Below are 18,040 nucleotides of genomic sequence, written 5' to 3' on the forward strand. Positions count from 1 at the left end.
ACACACACACACACACACACACACACACACACAGGATACCTCGCCTCTGAAAGGGAAAAACATGCTGCGTCTGATACATGTGGACACAGACAAGCAGACTTCCTGCATTTTCCCACCTACTGGGCGGCCACCTGTGACAGTCACACACACAAACACACACACACACACACACACACACACACACACACACACACACACAGGCACACTCATATTACATTCATCGAGACAAAGCCAGAATGAGACAAATATAAGTTGGGAGTTGACAGTAAACAAGTGCCATTTGAACCCTGTAATTATCGGGCACTGGATCAACATAGCCTGAAGCCAAACAGCCCACCATCAACATCATCACCACCACTGGTTCCAAAAGCAACCAGATGAGCAGAGAGACAACTAAAGTAAAGTAGTTTGCTTGGTGTTGTTGTTTCATTAAGAAAAAGACATCAGCAGTGAAGTAGTGGAGTTGAAGTCTGACAGATTTGCATAAAAATGATGATGCTTCTGTCCTGATTCTAGCTCCATGTTTCCTATTTGCTCTCCTCCCTTTATATACTACCTGCCCTGCACTAACCCCCGTGTTTCTGCTATTTCCCCTCACCTGAGCTGCTCCACTCACCTGCACACCTGTTCCCACTTTCCCATTAGCCTTGCAGTACGTACAGCGGTCAGAGCATGTGAGCAGTGTGTGAGCAAGTAGGGAGTGGAGGGATTGTGGATGGAGCGCAGAGTGGGTTTTTTAAAAAAGTTGGAGTGTCGCCTTATCTCACCCTCAGTCCCACTCCAAGTTCACTCTGGTACTGCTCATACAATGAGTTAGAAGCATTCCCAACCCAGAATACATCTGTGTACTGGGTGCACATGCTATTTTCTGTCAAAAATCGCCTGCTAATAGCTTGACACCGGAGTTTACAAACTCAGTAAGTGAGCAATTTGAGTGGGGCAGGGTAAAATCGGAGTTACATGTGGAGCAATATTGTGAGGAGCAGCCTGGAATGACTCTGTAAACAGCTTCGTGAGTGAAGAGTTGAAATTCTCACTGCTCCACTTCGCTCACATGCTCTGATACCAGCCCATTCCCAGTCCCAGACAGTCTAATGTGTCTTCAGCTTAGCATTCCAGCCATCATCTGTCTGATTCCCGTCAGCTTTCTTGGATTTCTGCCTCTTTGCCTGATCCCTATAGTAGATGGATAAGTCTACCTGTCTGGCTCTTGAATGTTTCTAATTACAAGTTAAGCTTTTATATATATTGTATGTATAAATATATATAGGGCGGCACGGTGGTGTGGTGGTTAGCACTCTCGCCTCACAGCAAGAGGGTTGCCGGTTCGATCCCGGGCGTGGGAGCCCTTCTGTGCGGAGTTTGCATGTTCTCCCCGTGTCAGCGTGGGTTCTCTCCGGGCACTCCGGCTTCCTCCCACAGTCCGAAGACATGCAGATTGGGGACTAGGTTAATTGATAATTCTAAATTGTCCGTAGGTGTGAATGTGAGCGTGAATGGTTGTCTGTCTCTATGTGTCAGCCCTGCGATAGTCTGGTTAGAAGTGGTTAGAAGATGAATGAATGAATAAATATATATATTTATACTCATTCTAGCAATGGCATGTTGGCTTCAATAATCATGAAAGTGGTTTTCATTTGTGGAGATTATCTTGCTAAACAAAATGCGTAACTATAATAAACATTTGTTTGCCAATCCAAAATCCAATGGAAAAAAATCCCGTAGGTTTTTTGACGAGGGAACCAGTGTAATGATTACCTCTGTGTCGACCAACAGAAAAAACGTCATCCCTAGAGCCCTCTATTACGACCCATATTTACATTAAGTGTTTGTCAGTGACCTCTAGTGGCCATAGGTATTATGACGGGAGCAAAGGAGGAAGTCAGGTGACATTGTATCACACGAGACAAAGTCCGAGGAGGAGGTGAAACCGAAAGCCAACTTTTTGTTATTTTAACTTATAAACATAACATTAAAGTTAATGCAACATACTACCATTTCCCGTGTACGTAACTGAAGTTATTTAACAAATGTACTTATTTCTGCATGATCCTTTCTTAAAACTAACCACATAGTTTTGTTGCTGAAACTAACAATGTTAACCACACGTTTAAAACTGCGACCATTAACGGTCATACATGTTGCTGTGGGAGTCATTAACAGACAACCTATTCTGTTGTTTAGATATGAAGACATGTTGCTCTCCTGCCACCAGGGGTGCTGATCTAGGAATAGTGCCTGTGGGTCGTATTGTAGGGTAGAACCACAAGGTCCATGGGCTCGTATGGGTTGGAGGACTTGCAGTTAAATTTAGACCCCTTCTGACAATCTGCAACAGCACTATGTATTGCTGTAAACCAGTGATACAACTTAGCATAGTAAAACACTCACATGGGCCATTTTGCTGAATTCAGTACTTTTACTATTGTTATTTTACATTTCCGTGTCGTCCAGTACTGCCATTCTTTTTTGGTGACTGGATTGCAGATAAGCTGCACACACATCTTTTAACAAATGTACCACAGTCCAGTTCCCTCTGAGACTGATTTAGAAATATATTTATACACCACACCAATTAGTGTGCATTGTGTAAATGTCATGTTTTTGGAATAGAGGACATTCAGTTCTGAATGCACAAAAACCCCTCTGTAGATTGAACTGTTTTGAACAGTTCATTAACAAGAGTAAATGGGGGTACACCAGCAAGCACATTATTTTTTTTGAGAATCGTGTCCAAGGTAACAGTCACTTTTGGAGTTGTCCTCAAGTGATTCGGCAAAGATTGAATACCCGATTAATCTGCCGTACAAAAAAATGAACGTAGCATTGATGGAGACAGGGAGTGCCATTCAGTCAAGGGAAAAATGTGGCTTTTATTGAACGTCCTCCCAAGGTTAATTGGTTAGAATCTGCACATACTAGAAAGAGTCTGAGATTTTGTGTTAACTCGGTAAACTGTTATACTTGAGGAGATATGTAGGGGTTTTTGGTTTAACTTGAGGTACTGATTGTTCCTTGATTCCATCATCAACATGCCATTGAAACACACATGCAGTACTAAAATGAATAAAAATTTTTCCTGTCATAAAATAATTGAATATTCAAATATGAAATGCTACATACATTATTCTACAACTCGCCGAGGAAGTATGAAAAGCAAGGAATTAAACTGCAAAAACAATCCCTAACCCTTCTTTGATAGAGATGGAAAATGATTGTAGCAGAGGAATAGAGACAGAGCTGCATGATGGGATAGCAGCTGCAGTGCAGCATCTTATGCAGGTAGTGTCTGGAGAGGGATCTTACTCACACACTGGGGTATTATGGAATTCAACCCACCGTCTGGCTCTTAGCAAAGGAGAAGAACTAAGTGGGCGAAAACTGACAACCTCGCCGTCTTCCGTGAGAATGTAAATGAGTCTTTCCAACTTCTAGAGAAGACTGGCTAAATTTCCTGACAGCATGCAAACATCTAAGACAATAACTTTCAAATCACATTGATGATAATGATGTCTTATTATGTCATAGTATATTACAGGACAAAGTCCATGTCTAATGAGCAAACAGACAGGTTGTCATCTTAACGAATGTATCACATTTAAATATGATGTCCGGGATGTTTCCTTTGTGCAGGTAGAGAAAAAAGACAAAAACTTGGATATTCCCAATGTATTGTCTTTGCATACATCAAATCCCAAAATGGCAGATATACATACATCTGTCATTGCCTCTCTCCTGAGGCCTGAAGGGTATCCCACAATGCTTTGAGGTGCTGTAGTTTTCCATATGCATTTGATGTGAACACGTGACAAACTCCCCGCTTGTTTGCTACCACACCGCCTCTTCTCCTCACCCCTCTCCTCCCCATCACTTCTTTACTCCCTCTGGTTGTGAAGAGAAAAAAGCTGACAGACAAGATATGAGAAATGTTCAGTTGCTTTCCTCATCAGTCAGTCTGGCACAACGTCTGTTTTTTTTTTTTTCTCGAAGTGAGTTGAACCTCTGAAAGTTGAGTCCTGATTTTACACCGGGGATGATGGGGTGAATTAATTTGCCAAGACGAGACCATGTTTTAACAACTGGAAGTGTACTCAGTCAATGAGACCTTTAAAACACATCTCGGGAATATTAGGAAGCCAGGTATAGTTTACGGATCCTTGGGATTTTATACACGCTACATCTCAAAAACACAAGGGCATGTAATATTAACTGCTGATAGACTTATATTGTGCAGGGGCTTCCAACACACCCCGTAGTTTTCATCCAGCAAGTAGTATCTCATTATGAAAATGCAATATAGGCATTTCCTTCACTGTGAAGGTTTTGCCCTTTGTAATTCCTACCCTCGTAGCTCCACCATGACAGCAGTGCTAATCCCTTTGTTACAATGTCACTCGGTTGATGAATCATCTTCTGAGCCTCTTGATGTTGGAAAAAACAAATGTACAGTGGAATTCAATTGATGAAACTACTCGTCAGCTCAGAAAGTAATTAACCACCTAACATCACTCCTTTGTCTTGGGAAACAGAAGTGTGTTCTTGACTCACTGTTTTCACCGACTCAAGAACACACTTCCACTGTTTATTCTCATCACACAAGGACACATTTATTTCCTTTAGATGCATGAGCAACATAATGGGAAATGTAGCATTCATTAACATTTCACAAGATGGTCATAACAATGCTGGCAAACTTATGTTTTCTTTTATGGTGGATCCATTTTTTATTTATAGACTATGATGCTGCCACAACTCAAAGTATATACAAATTTAATTCTATCTGTACCATGCTCAAATGAAAATGACTGACTCACCTTCTTGAGAAATTAATGTCATCTCTATCAGCTGATGGAAAAAGCCAGTGGGTATGTTTACATGTACATTAATATTTCAATATTTTGCTAAATATGACAGTGAGTACGTTTACATGGACAGTTTTATTCCCTTTTCATACGGAATGAAAGTTCCTTCCTATTAGAAGTGATCTTGTAAACACGTAATTCGAATGAAAATGGCCAATGCGATTGAAAATTCAATCCGATGTAAGGGGCTGGAATATTCCGTTTCTAATTTCGAATTTCGAATTTCGAAATTTCTCGCGCTTGTATACACTCATTCCTCTTTAAGTTCATTCCGGTCTTTCTGCGCATGCTTGTTTCCTTGCCCTTCTGGCGCGATGACGTATATAGCGTGCATAGCAACGGACTGAGATAGAGCAGTCGTCTTCTATCTCCCTTCTTCGACCTTCTACCTCCCTTCTCCTCCTCAACAGACGAAGCATTAGCAGAACAAGGTTGTTGTCGTACTGCTGCTTCAAGAATATAAGCAAAACAAGCCCGAAAAAGGCACTAAGAATGGCATCGTAAAGCATCTTGTTATCTGGAGCGAGGACTACAGTGTTTTCTTCCGGTAAACGTAAACACGTAAAATCCGCCCCGCCCCCTATCCAATCAGAAACCTTCCCTGCCCCAAACCTTGCACGGACCGAATAAAGGCAATTAAACTGATCTGCCGTGTAAACCCTCATTTGGAATGAATATTTCTCATGTAAACTACCTGGAAAGACTTTAATTCTGAATGCTTTCATTCAGATTTATTTCATTCTGAATGAGAAGCCATCATGTAACCGCACCCAGTATGCCGACTTTTACACAGGTAATGTAAACAGCATATTCTGTTTGGGTATTCAAATTAGGCCTTATTCAGAATGTAGTGTTTTCCTATTAAGCAGGCTGTTCTCATGCACAGTTCTTACATTCTCCTACAAAAAGTTCAAACTAAAATTCATACATATCTCACGCAACCACAAGCCAGTAATTTGTGTATAACCCACATATTCGGGAAAGCAGCGATTGCATGATCATGGTGCTGATGGCAGTGAAGAAGGAAGTTACCCCTTGGATAGGTGGGTCACAAATGACAGGACTCTCTCGAGGAGACCGATGTTCAGAATCGGGGGAACTTTGAGTCATTTTAAGGTACAAGGCTCAGCAACATATTTGCCGAAATCTAACCTAACTTTACTTGCCTGAACCTAAAGGTGCCCAACCAGGTTTCCTTTCCTAAACCTAATCAGTAACTTTATGCCTGAACCTAACCGTAACTTTACATTTAGTACGCAACTTTACGTTAAGTACGTAGCATCATTCATGTCACACAAACTGTTTTACAAGGATACCTTAGATTAAGACGTGGGATATGCCGGTACTATTCAGGTTTTAATAGGATTCTTTGGATATGCAAACAGCTCATTCGGAATATGTGTCTCGGCTGGGTTTTTTTACCACAGTTTGCGACACACAGCAACTTGTCTGGTCAGTCCCCTCTGTGCGTTGTCATAGATGACAGAAACCAACTAGCCAACAGTTTGCAAAGCTGTGCCGTAGAGATGTATGCCCAAAAGAAAAGCCCACATTTATAGTCAGAAGAAGAAATACACCTACTTTTAAACATTCTCACAGATTTAGACATCAACAGATATTGTAACGGCGACATTTTTAAGAAGGTGAAGAAATGAAAGAGGGAGGCTGTGTTCTGCCACCAGTGGAAAACTTTGGCACAAGCAACAGCCGTTACACTTATTCATATTTTGACGTGAGAAACGACATGTTAGGGCATGTCTGTTTGTGTGTGAGCAGCTGCATGTCAACGAGAATATTAATGGAATATTCATTTTCATTAACCATGTCAACAACTTAGTAGGAATACTGTCTTTTGTGCATGTAAATGTAGTCACTGTGTCCTGATTTTAGCCATCTCTACTTCCTCAGAGGGAGCCTGTTACATTCACCAAACTTCATGTTAAGGTACAGAGGGATAACTGACACCTCAGGTACTGAATTTACAACCACACTCCTGCATGTTGGAATGAGATGTTGAATTTTTCTGCATGGACTGAGAACAGCCAATGTACTGCAAGGACAGGAGAAGGACGATAATGCAATTGGAAAGATAAAGGTTAGAAAGAGGAAGGATTACTGAGAGGAGGAAAGAGAGAGAAGACTGACTCAGAGAAAGGTGGAGTTAGGGAGATTTTGTGTGCAGCTAGTGTCTAACAATGCCTGCATACTTGTGTGGTTGTCAAACAGTTCTTCCACACATGTATGTATAATAGCTGCTGGAGGTTGCTGTGATTGGCGGTGATGTTCCTGGCTCCATCCATCATCATCACCCACCTTGCTATACCTCGCTTGCGGACCCGACTTCCCAACTTCCCCCAAATCATTGGCCAGATGGCCCTCGCCAGCGCTCGCCCGCTTTATACACCTGATATGAAGCTATCCGTCATCTGATAACGACCGAGCTTTGGCGGTCCCCCAGCTGGGGCCTCTGCTGCAGCACTGGGCACTGGCGGGTATCGGGGATTGGGTGTTGGCGGGGTGGTGCGCAGCCTGACTGCCCCTCTGATGGATTAGTGCCAGGTAGTGTGGCTGGGGAGGAGGGTGACGGTGCTGAGGGGTGTCCCCTAATAGGATTCACAGTCATCCAGTGGACCATGGAACAGGTGGAAGGAGAGAGAGGGACAATGGGGAGAAAGAGAGGTATGTGTGGTAGGATGCAGCGCTGAGAGACAGAGTGTAAATCAGAGAGGCGGCAGCAATGTAAAGAGGAGAAAATGGTGGACGAACCATTGATATGCACCAAAAGCTGAAGAAATAAGAAAACAGAGGCAGTCCTCGCCCCTGAAAAAACTACAATGTGAATCATTTTAGCATTTAATCTCTTTGACGAAAATCACTTTATGTTCAAGTTTAAACAAGTATTTTTGTGCCTAAATCTAATCAAACCTTAACCATAGCATTGTTGCATCGCTTTGAGACAGGAGACTGCTGTTCACTTCCACTTTCCTACTGACAATTAGTGCTGGTTACTTTTGACCACAACAACAATTGTTCCCTAACCTTTGAGATATACATTTTTCTTAATGTATAGACTTGCACATAAGTAATCCCTCGCAATCATCACTTAGGACCCACTAGCGGTGTCTGTTTATTTTTCTGCAGAGACTGTATTTGTTTTATATTTTCTCGTACTTTCTGTGTTCGGGATGTTTATGTGCGTGTTCCCCCACAGCACTCAGGTGAGGTGAGCTATATAAAAAGATAGCGGGCAGGTGCCAGACCGTAAGCAGCGTGCATCCAAAAGACACAGCACCAAAAAGACACAGATATAACATGGTGAAATGCTAAATTAGAGTGAATCTGGGGTTGGCTTTTACTTTCACTTTCACTGATGAACATGTTTACCAGCAGTAACCAACTATCCTGCATAGTACACCTTAAAGCAAGTCGTTCTTGTGCCTTAACCTAACCAAACCTCAATCATATCGTGATCAGGGCCGAAAACTGTTATAATGTTGTAACCATAGAAATAAAATGAATAGAAAAAACATTGAACTGTTTCCCCAAGTTATTTGACTAGCCCAAAAGAAAATGGCAATTGTTGTCAGTTGTCATGGTTACAACACACATAAGTGGGGCTGTAAAGAGTGCTTTCCCAGTTCACAACACTGTGGCAAAAGAGTGCAGTGTAAAAGCGTAATATGCTACTATTCAGCTTAAAGGTTCTGTGTGTGAGACACTCAGCAACATACAGGGTGTCTTTAGCAGAAAATTAAGTCATGCTTCCTCTTTGTGTGTTGTCATCCAAGCTTCTCTGTGATTTGGTGTCGTAAGCTGGTCTGGCTACGTGTGCATGTTAGTGCATATCTCTATCCCACTGGCTAGCTCGTTGTGCTGCTCTGCACTGAGTGGTTACTGCTGATATTGGGACAGTGTTTTTGTGGAAGCGTAGCAACCATCTTCCAGTTCCCCCCTGGTTAAAACCCAAGTGGTAACCTCTGAGGCTGAAAACATGGAACATGTTTGGAAGATGACATGGAAGTGCCAAAAACTGCAGTTCCTTGAATGGCCACTTGAGGCTGGCTCCAAAACAGGGTAAATTCCCCAAACACCCATGTTAAAATGTCCAACTATACAGGAGGAAATAAACATGTTTACAGCCTGGTGCAAAAAATATTCTGAGGCTCTACAGCTAATTTTAAACATTTTAAACACTTACTAGTTGGAGAACTCTGTTTTTGGACTCTTTTTAACCTTATTATCCTGACTAAACAGAAAAATACAGCTGTAGACCAATCCTCGTTTCTTTCTTTCATTGAAGACTAATGTTAGCTTAACTGCCTTGTTAACTCATTGTAAAACACGCTTTATTCAAACTCAACATAAACAAAATAAAACTCACCACAACTGTCTTTGTTTGTCTTATCAGCCATCTACTGTAGTTAATTGGCCCACTGTTCCAACAATCACCTCTGGTTTGGTCGAAATAAACCCTTAATGCACAGAATTAAAGTATGCTGATCTGCACGCCGTCTTTCTCTGTCTCAGTCTCAGCTGTCTGCTGAGTACCAAGTCTCACAAATTTTTCGGTGGCAACTACAGAACATCATGTTTCAACAAATATACAATTAATGGCAACTAAAGAAACAGGTGAAAAACAGTTACCGTAATATTTTAAAGTAAGGGTTTGCTTGAGTGTTACCGTACAAACTACTCCACTGTTTGTTCGGTCATGAGTTCACGACTTGCCGCAAGTAGGTTTGTTTGTGTGTTTATACATTATATACAGAAGTTAGCCTGCTACAACAGTTGCAATGGCAATGGTGCACATAAAAATTGCTCCGACCATCCTGCTACATTGATATGAAAAGGAATGTCCATTCTTTTCTCATTCTATTTCTGTGGTTGCAACAGTGTTTGTAGGGGTTTTAAAGGGCTCTCACAGATGATGTCGTCCTGCTGATGCCGGATCAGGAGACACCTATATGGGATTTCATGGAGGATGTCTAAGACCCTGTATTTTATATGTTTGCATGACGGAATCAAAATGATTGAATATGTATGCAGACACAATGGGAGGCCAGGTGAAGGAGAAGTGTTTTTTTTTCTTTTTACCAGATTTTTAATGATGACAACCCCACTAAAGCTGACATAATAGAAATATTCTACCTACAGTGTAAATGAGGGCACAATTACCTTCAGCTCACTAAAATGACTGCCGTCCCCACGTTGAAATGTGTTCGGCTGTAAATAATGACTTTTTAAGCAGTTACACTTCGATACAATAGTTTACGTGTTAACAATATCTCGGTGTTAGGGTGATTGACAAGATAAAAATGCCTTAATGGCTTATGTTGAGCCTAATGTAGCAGTGTTTCCGACTTTACACATGCCAGTGCACAGCGAGGGAGGCTGGCAGCACAAATACAGTATACACAAACGCACACGTACACACTCTTGCACATTCACAGACATACATTTTGCACTGCCTCACACGCACAGACGCACACACACACTCACAGACGATAGCAGTTCTCATTAGTGAAGTCAGTGTGCTCCAGGCAGGCAGGGCCCCTGCAGCAGTCTTCGGGAGTCAGAGGAGCCATTTGTCAGTGGAAAACAATTAGCGGGGAATGATCCGTTCCATTGGTTTTAATGAGTACAGCCGGGTCACTCTGCTCACAGCAGCAACACGCAAAGGTCATCAAAGGCTGAGAGCGTCGCACAGCTAAGTCACAGTCGTACGTAGGCGCAGAAACACACTTATTTTCACCTATTTTTGCTACCTCCAGTGTGCTGCATGCACTCACACACGCACATGCCCACACACTGATGCAATCACACACTGACAAATAGACACACCCTGACACCTCACCCCACACCATCTATTCCTCATCCCTTTCAAGCAATCCATCTCCCTCCACATCATCGCAGGCATTGAAAAGACATCATAAGTGAAGTCGTGTATTATATTGGAGGGTATTGTGCATATATGTAACCTTGGACAGTACCTATGGCATGCTGATATATGTAATGCTTACACCATGTTAGTGTGGATTGTTAGCTGCAATATGGTAGCTATAGTAACACATGGAAAAGCCATATACCTTTATTTTGCATTTCAAAGGAGAACAATAGCATATGGCAAAAGCATGTCAGTAACGGGAATACATGAATGTCGATTATCCAACTGCTGACTACATAAGTTATGCTACACTCAGATCTGTGAATAAAGGTTATCTGTCATACATCTAAATGCTCATCACACACTATAGGAGCAGTACGGTAAATAAAATACCAGTAAGTAGCTGGATGTTTTAATGCTGAAAGATGTTTAGAGTTTATTTCTAATTAATCCACCACCTTAACAAATTAGTGGTTGTACAAAATAAATAAATAAAAAACAGCCCAACGCTGAGATAATTAGCTACTTTGGAAATATTTAATCTGTTTATCTTGAGGTCAAGAATGATTGACCAAATTACGCAGGACTGACTCCATATTTAGGTTAATCATACTTAACCTGAGGCTCATTAACCAAAACAGACAGATGACTGCCTCATTTTATTTAAATGTGGTGTGGTCATATGTTACAGGCGAATACTAGTCTTGCTGCTGCACAGTGCCATACAGAAGTTGCGTTCACCAAACATTTTCCATCAATGACTGTCCGTTGTCTAGACAGGTTAGAACACAGAGGGCGATCTACTGTAGCTTTAACTAATTTACACCCCTGTCCAGTTGGTGGTGTGTGCATATCAGTTAGCTATTGTCTGGTCTTGTCTTTGATCTCACGTGTATCACCTTGTTGTCCAGCTGGCTTTAGCCATAGCGCTGGTGGGATATATCGCTACATACTGTTGTAAAATGTCACAGCAGCTGAGTTTCTGATATTTCTTTGCATGGTTAGTGTCTCCTTTATTTTTTTCTCTCCGTCCCTCACAAACAGGGGTGCAATGGAACAACGCTCTGCAGCTTTTTTTCCAAGTGAGGAAATAGAATATTTGCAATTCACATAATCCGGTTGAAATTCATATACATTTTTTAAAGCTCTTGAACATTTAATAATCATCAAATGGAATGGTCAAAGTTGTCAAATTGACATTTAAGGTGTGCTGATTGATCCAAAACATCAACTCACTGAGTAACATGCAAAAAAACATTCCACCTTAAAAGTTGCTGGTGGCTGCCGGGAATAGCCTTTCAGCAACATCCATCCATCTTCTAACCGCTTCATCCTCTTGAGGGTCGCGGGGGGGCTGGAGCCTATCCCAGCTGACATTGGGCGAGAGGCAGGGTACACCCTGGACAGTTCGCCAGACTATCACAGGGCTGACACTTAGAGACAGACAACCATTCACGCTCACATTCCTTTCAGCAACACAGATTAAAAGTTTTTTTCTCAGTGTATAGCTGCTGTTAACAAGTAGAGATGAAAAGGCAGCAAAACATCCTTTTTTTTTTATAGTTGCAGTTGACTAATCTATGTGCTCTTGCAACAGTAAGAACAGTGGTTACGTAACCTTCGAAGCAAGCAACAAGTTAATAGGTACACTCCAGTAGGCTACTAAAACAAATAGCACTATAACACCATTATGAATGCATAATTTACAGATAATAATAATAATAATAATAATAATAATAAGAAGAAGAATAGATTATGTCAGAACTTTTGTGACCCCATCCATCATACTGAAAGACAGTCTAACACAACCTCTGGTCCCATATAAGGCCTATAGCTACAGATGAAATAACCAGCTATAGAATAGATCCAGTGTTACATGAGACTATTGGCTCATATGCCTCTTTAATACTCAATAAACCTAATGGCCATAAAATTCCCATATGAGGCAAAACTGCTTTGCCAGCCCAGCTATTATAGATAAGACATTTTCTGGTAAGAATATTTCTATTTTCTAAAGCACAAATTTTAGTTTGAAATTTGTACAGATAAACCAAAACAGCTTTTGCAATTTGTAATTTTACACAGAGAGACACACAAATGTGAACATTTTACTTATTTTTAATGTACAAGTAAGGATTTCTTTTGCAAGATTTTTAGATTTAAAAACTGTGACAAAAATGTTTCTAATAAAACCATCAGTTGCATACACTACAGATGAAAGGTCGCAAAACTAATAGCCCAGCACCGTCTTTCATTGAGGAGATGTACTGTAGACCCATATAGACAGATTTGTTTAATGCATCCATGCACCAATCCAACCATTAATTTTACATGAGGTGCATTATTTAGCATTTAGCTTACATATTAAATTGAGACTCTAATTGCTCCGAGGCTCTGACCTTCAACTGTGCACACACAAAACAGGAAAAAAATGTTCTCGATCCGCTTATTTTCTGCTCCTCCTGATTTCTCGTTCAATACAAAACACTCAAACCTCCATTTAAGTTTTTTTTCCTTCTGTCCTCTTGCTCTGTAATGGCACTACAGACACACTGGGGGAAATGCAAATTGTTGAAGAGTTATGTACCACATAACGTGGCTCTTGCTGTTAGTGTATAATAGCTTTGGTTTGAAGAGGGGGACAGACAGGCAGACAGACAGACAAACAGCAAGAGTAAAAGAAATGGAGACCACCAATCGGAACACACCAGGGTTCATGCAGTGTTCACTCAGGCAGGGGTTGTCCAACACTTCGTTGCCCTTAATGGGCACATTAAGTGAGCAATGGCCATTTAGCGTAAGAGCCCACCTGGTGGAACTGCAGCCGCCGGGCCCTTCCCTCCATCCCACACTGAAACCAGTGGAAAGGCCTCATAATGGGTTGTGAACACTTTGACAAGTAAAGTGGGGTGATGGTGGTAGTTGGGGTGTTTAAAGGCAGAAAGCCAAGCCTGTAGTTATTTCTCCTGTGCTGTAAAGCTCAGTTTCAGTTTATGAATTTGAACATCTCGCCTTTAAGATACAATGTGTAAGATGTAGCCAGACTTTTAGGTTAAAACAAAACAAAAAATATCAACAATCATCAATAGCCTGTGAAGAAATAACAATTTTGCATTAGACATCTATGTATGGTGTTGCAGAGATATCTACTGAATGAGCATGCTAACCACCTAGCCCCGCCCGTTCTGTCTTGTTATGCCACTTGTACCTGGAGAGGCTATAGGGAGTCACGTCCATAATATCCCCAGTCCAACATAAGAGGACAAAGAAATGAAGCTGCCCTGAGGGCTTGTCATCCATGTTAAAGGCACAGCAATTTGTAACATTTCTTTTAAACTGGTAATGTCCCAAATTGACTTTAACTAAACACATCTTAAGTGCTAATGGCCACACAAGTCATACCAAAAAACATTTCAAATGGCATCAATATATAGTTTTGATGCAGCTGTCATCTTGCTAATATGGCCTTGCTAAATGTAATGTAATATGGCAGGTGTACCCTGCCTCTCACCCAATTTCAGCCATTTTTTTTCCAGATGGAATATTTCTCTACAATTTTTGTTCTAAGCAACTGATGATTGTCATTGTTTTGCAACTTAAGACACAAATTAAGAGAAATACCTTGCACATGATGAAATTAAATCAGTGATTCCCCAGGGGCACATGTAACCCAGGAAGAATCTTTTTTTATATAATTATTGGTATAATAATTTGGTTTAAAGAAAAATCCACATTTGTGTGTTTAAGAGGAATTAAACACACAAATGAATAATTACTAAATTGGTAATTTAGAAATCATGTATTTGTGTGTTTATTTTCCTTGCTGTAACACCTGAACACCACATGCTGGGTTTGAGAGTGAATGAGAATGAGTTCCCAAGTCAAAATGGAGAGCTGAAAGTAATGAATACATGGCAGAAGCATCCAGTATCTGTTAAGTGGTAGTATGCAAACTTGATCAAAATTATGCACTCAATTGCCATTTTGAAATGTACATCTAACTAAAACTAATGCAGTTTAATACAGTATTCCTGAAAGAAAACTACGTTTATGAAGGTTTAAATGTTCCATTTTTGTTGAAATTTGTTTTAAGAGATGTTGATTCAACTGTATGATCATGTTGGAGGCTGCGGTTTGTGTTGAACTGTATTGCCTTATACTGACAGGTGTATCTATTATTTTGTCCACAACAATTATATCAATTAGAATAGGCTAAATAACAGAAACACACCTGCCACCCAGATCTCCAAGCATAGACTATATAAAATAAGTTGTAGTAGCCACTGTAGCGTTTGTGGTGTAGCATTATGAAGCGTTATGAATTTAGCATTTTGGCCATCGCTGTCCTGTTATCATTTTTCAGCCAGAGATGACCATATTTGGATGAGAGGGTGGAACTGTGGAGGAGTGAGGGAGAAACCAAGGACATTACTATGATAACAACTTGTCAATCACAAGGTATCTACACCCTAAAGCATACCCTGTTGTATCGTCTATTTTTCTTTAAATCGGATCATCATCTGCAAAAAAATGATCATACTGTATTGAAGAAGACTGGCAATTGAGACCATTAACTCATTAGGAAAATGTTTACGGAGGTAATAAATCAATGGGGAAATGAGGTAATTTTATTTTTGTACAATCAGAGTTCTTTTTAACCCAGTGAAGTCGCCCCCTGCTGGCCATTAGAAGGAATTCAGGTTTCAGGCACTTGCCTCTTTGGTTTCACTTTTCAGACCCGGACATAATTACATGCTTTCAAGGAGACAAGGCTTGGAAACCAGCATTTTCTGATTCTGTCCTACAATCACCTAATTTTATTTTGGAAGTAATTTATCTTTGAATAAAACTAAAATCACAAAACCCCTCAGAGTCACCAGTTCAATGTCAAAAAGCATCAGAGGATGTCAGCTGCTCATGGCATCAATTCACACATTGATGCTCTAATTAATTGTTTGTGGATATTTTGTTTGCTGTTTCATTGTCTAAATGTATCAGTCGTTGGATGGCATTAGATACTGGATGTATTTCTGGGACATTTATTTCAGAATGCAACATTACCTCCAACCACCTGTGTCTCTCCCCTGTCTACTGTTGGTTTCTACTGTACTGCACTGAAGATTGAAGCAGGTGCTTGTAAATGCATTTACTTTTACTTGAGTAATTTTTTATGGCAGTAAATATTTTTGCCTGAGTAAAGATTTTCAGTACCCAGTCCCAAACTGTTTTTTTTTTTTTTTTTTTTTAAGAGATGTACAATGTCCTGTTCATAGTATTGCACAACAACATACCAATGCTACATTTTCGCATACCCTATTTTCTATAATAATTGTATAATTCAACCTTTTCTGTGCATGCCATATGTGTTGTTGTGGTTGCAACTTTTTACTATGGTATTAAATGATATATTGGATCATAACAAAAGCGTCTTTATGTTTCATCCTGAGGACAGGACACACATTCCTCTGTTGTGTTCAGCTCAGATGACGGGGATAAATATTCTTATTTCGTTGCACCTGTCAGGGCGACAAATCACAAGCGTTCAGTGAGCACTCAGTGAGCGTGGACATGACTAACAGCGTTTCTTTAATGAAGACACGTTGCCTGCATTATGGTGAGGCGTTTAGTGGTGCCATTTAATCCACTTTCTCTGTTTTGCTCTTTCTCTCCTTTCTTACTCACGCACACATTTGCTTGCAAAGTGCATCAGCGAATGAAAGGATGTGTCACGGCAATCGGAACAATGTAATTAGAAGTGCGAGAGAGGTGGAAAGTGCTTTATGGTGATAATGTGGCACAGTAATTAAGGGGAAATATCATGACCCTAGTGCCCACGGCATTTTTAAAAAGAGTCATTTAAGCCTGAGATTACACAGTGATTGTCAAATCAATGGAGGAGAGGGAGGGGGAAGGAATGTGGAAAATGGACCTGTCTTGATGGGGTGCATCGGTGATGAAAGAGACAGATTCAGTATGCACGTGCACGCTTGCATGTGTGTGAACGTGACAGTAAATGGACTGCAAGTCAAGTATAGGTGTGTGTATGTGTGTGTAGATACATGGATTTAAGTGCTTGTATTTTTATTACAATTTATTTATTAATCAATCCAATAATCATAAGCCACCAGACTTTTTCGTATACCAGAGAAGGAAATGTTGATTGTTGCTGATTTTTTAATTAAGGTTGTATGTGTCCACGAACTATGGTAAATTCCCTCATTCTTACCAGGGCCCAGATCTCCCAGTTAAAAGTTTTGGATTTTTGCTGGCCATAGGGCTGTTGCTTGATCTACATATTGTACGGCTGCATTTTTGTATGTCCACCACCGAAGACACGAAGAGTATAGAACCGGATTGAGACCTGCCCCTCCCTCTGTCTTGCTCTTTCAAACTCAGATCAAACGTCAATCAAACAGTACAACTAGGCAGTGCTGATACAACATAAACCAAGATTCTGTTAGTGTGTTGTCTATTTTCACCTAAGATGTCTTCAGAAAACATATTTTTGTGTACTGTTTTGATGTAATATGAGAATTTGTGAACAGTAAAACAGTAAAACTAGGCAGCGCTGATACAATATAAACCAAGATTCTCTTACTGTATTGCCTATTTTCACCTAAGATGTCTTCCGAAATGTATTTTTGTGCACTATTTAGTTGTAATATGAGAATTTGTGAACAGGAATTGGGCACCATACTGTTTCCTGTACTGTAAAAATGGAGGCTAAAACTACTGAGATCAAACAGTAAAGCTAAGCAGTGCTGATAAAATATGATCCAAGATTCTGTTACTGCATTGCCTATTTCTCATTTCAAATATTTTCAGTTACATATTTTAGTGCACCATGTAAGTGTAATTGACCTATGGCTAAGCCACGCCCCGCTCCACTCACTCAGACAAACTATCAACATTCAGTGACCGGCGCTATGGCAGTTGTGACAGTACACGGCATTTTGCAGTAGGCAATTGATGATTTTTGGAGACATAACGATCAGATGTCATTGAGAAGTAACCAAAAGGGCCTACACTAAGCATTGGAGGCATATATTCATCATTTTATTGTTGAGAAGGTCAATGAAACGCTTAAATTACAAGCCAAAATTTACAGGTCACAGTGCACGCTTGTGAACCGCATCTCGTTGCCGTCGCCATCAAAGACAACAAGTTAAAGTGCCACTGAAGTTAAGGTTTTTGGCTCAGAATATGAGAAAAGGATAACGGCCTTTTTACCATCTTTACCAAGAGTGTCTCTCCATTAGTTTGGTGCTACAGTATTTACATTGAATCATTCAGC

The 18,040-nt window shown here is 40.5% G+C and overlaps 1 long non-coding RNA gene across 1 annotated transcript in view; it reads left to right on the forward strand.

Moving 5' to 3' along the window:
- Positions 1–1,274: 1,274 nt before the first annotated feature.
- LOC126383688 (uncharacterized) overlaps positions 1,275–18,040 on the forward strand; it is a 180,157-nt gene continuing 163,391 nt past the window's right edge. The window contains exon 1 of the long non-coding RNA XR_007569180.1: positions 1,275–1,449. This is a non-coding gene — a long non-coding RNA (uncharacterized LOC126383688). The remainder of the gene's footprint in view (positions 1,450–18,040) is intronic.

Source organism: Epinephelus moara, chromosome 22 (assembly GCF_006386435.1).
Source record: "Epinephelus moara isolate mb chromosome 22, YSFRI_EMoa_1.0, whole genome shotgun sequence".
Lineage (NCBI taxonomy): Eukaryota > Metazoa > Chordata > Actinopteri > Perciformes > Serranidae > Epinephelus > Epinephelus moara.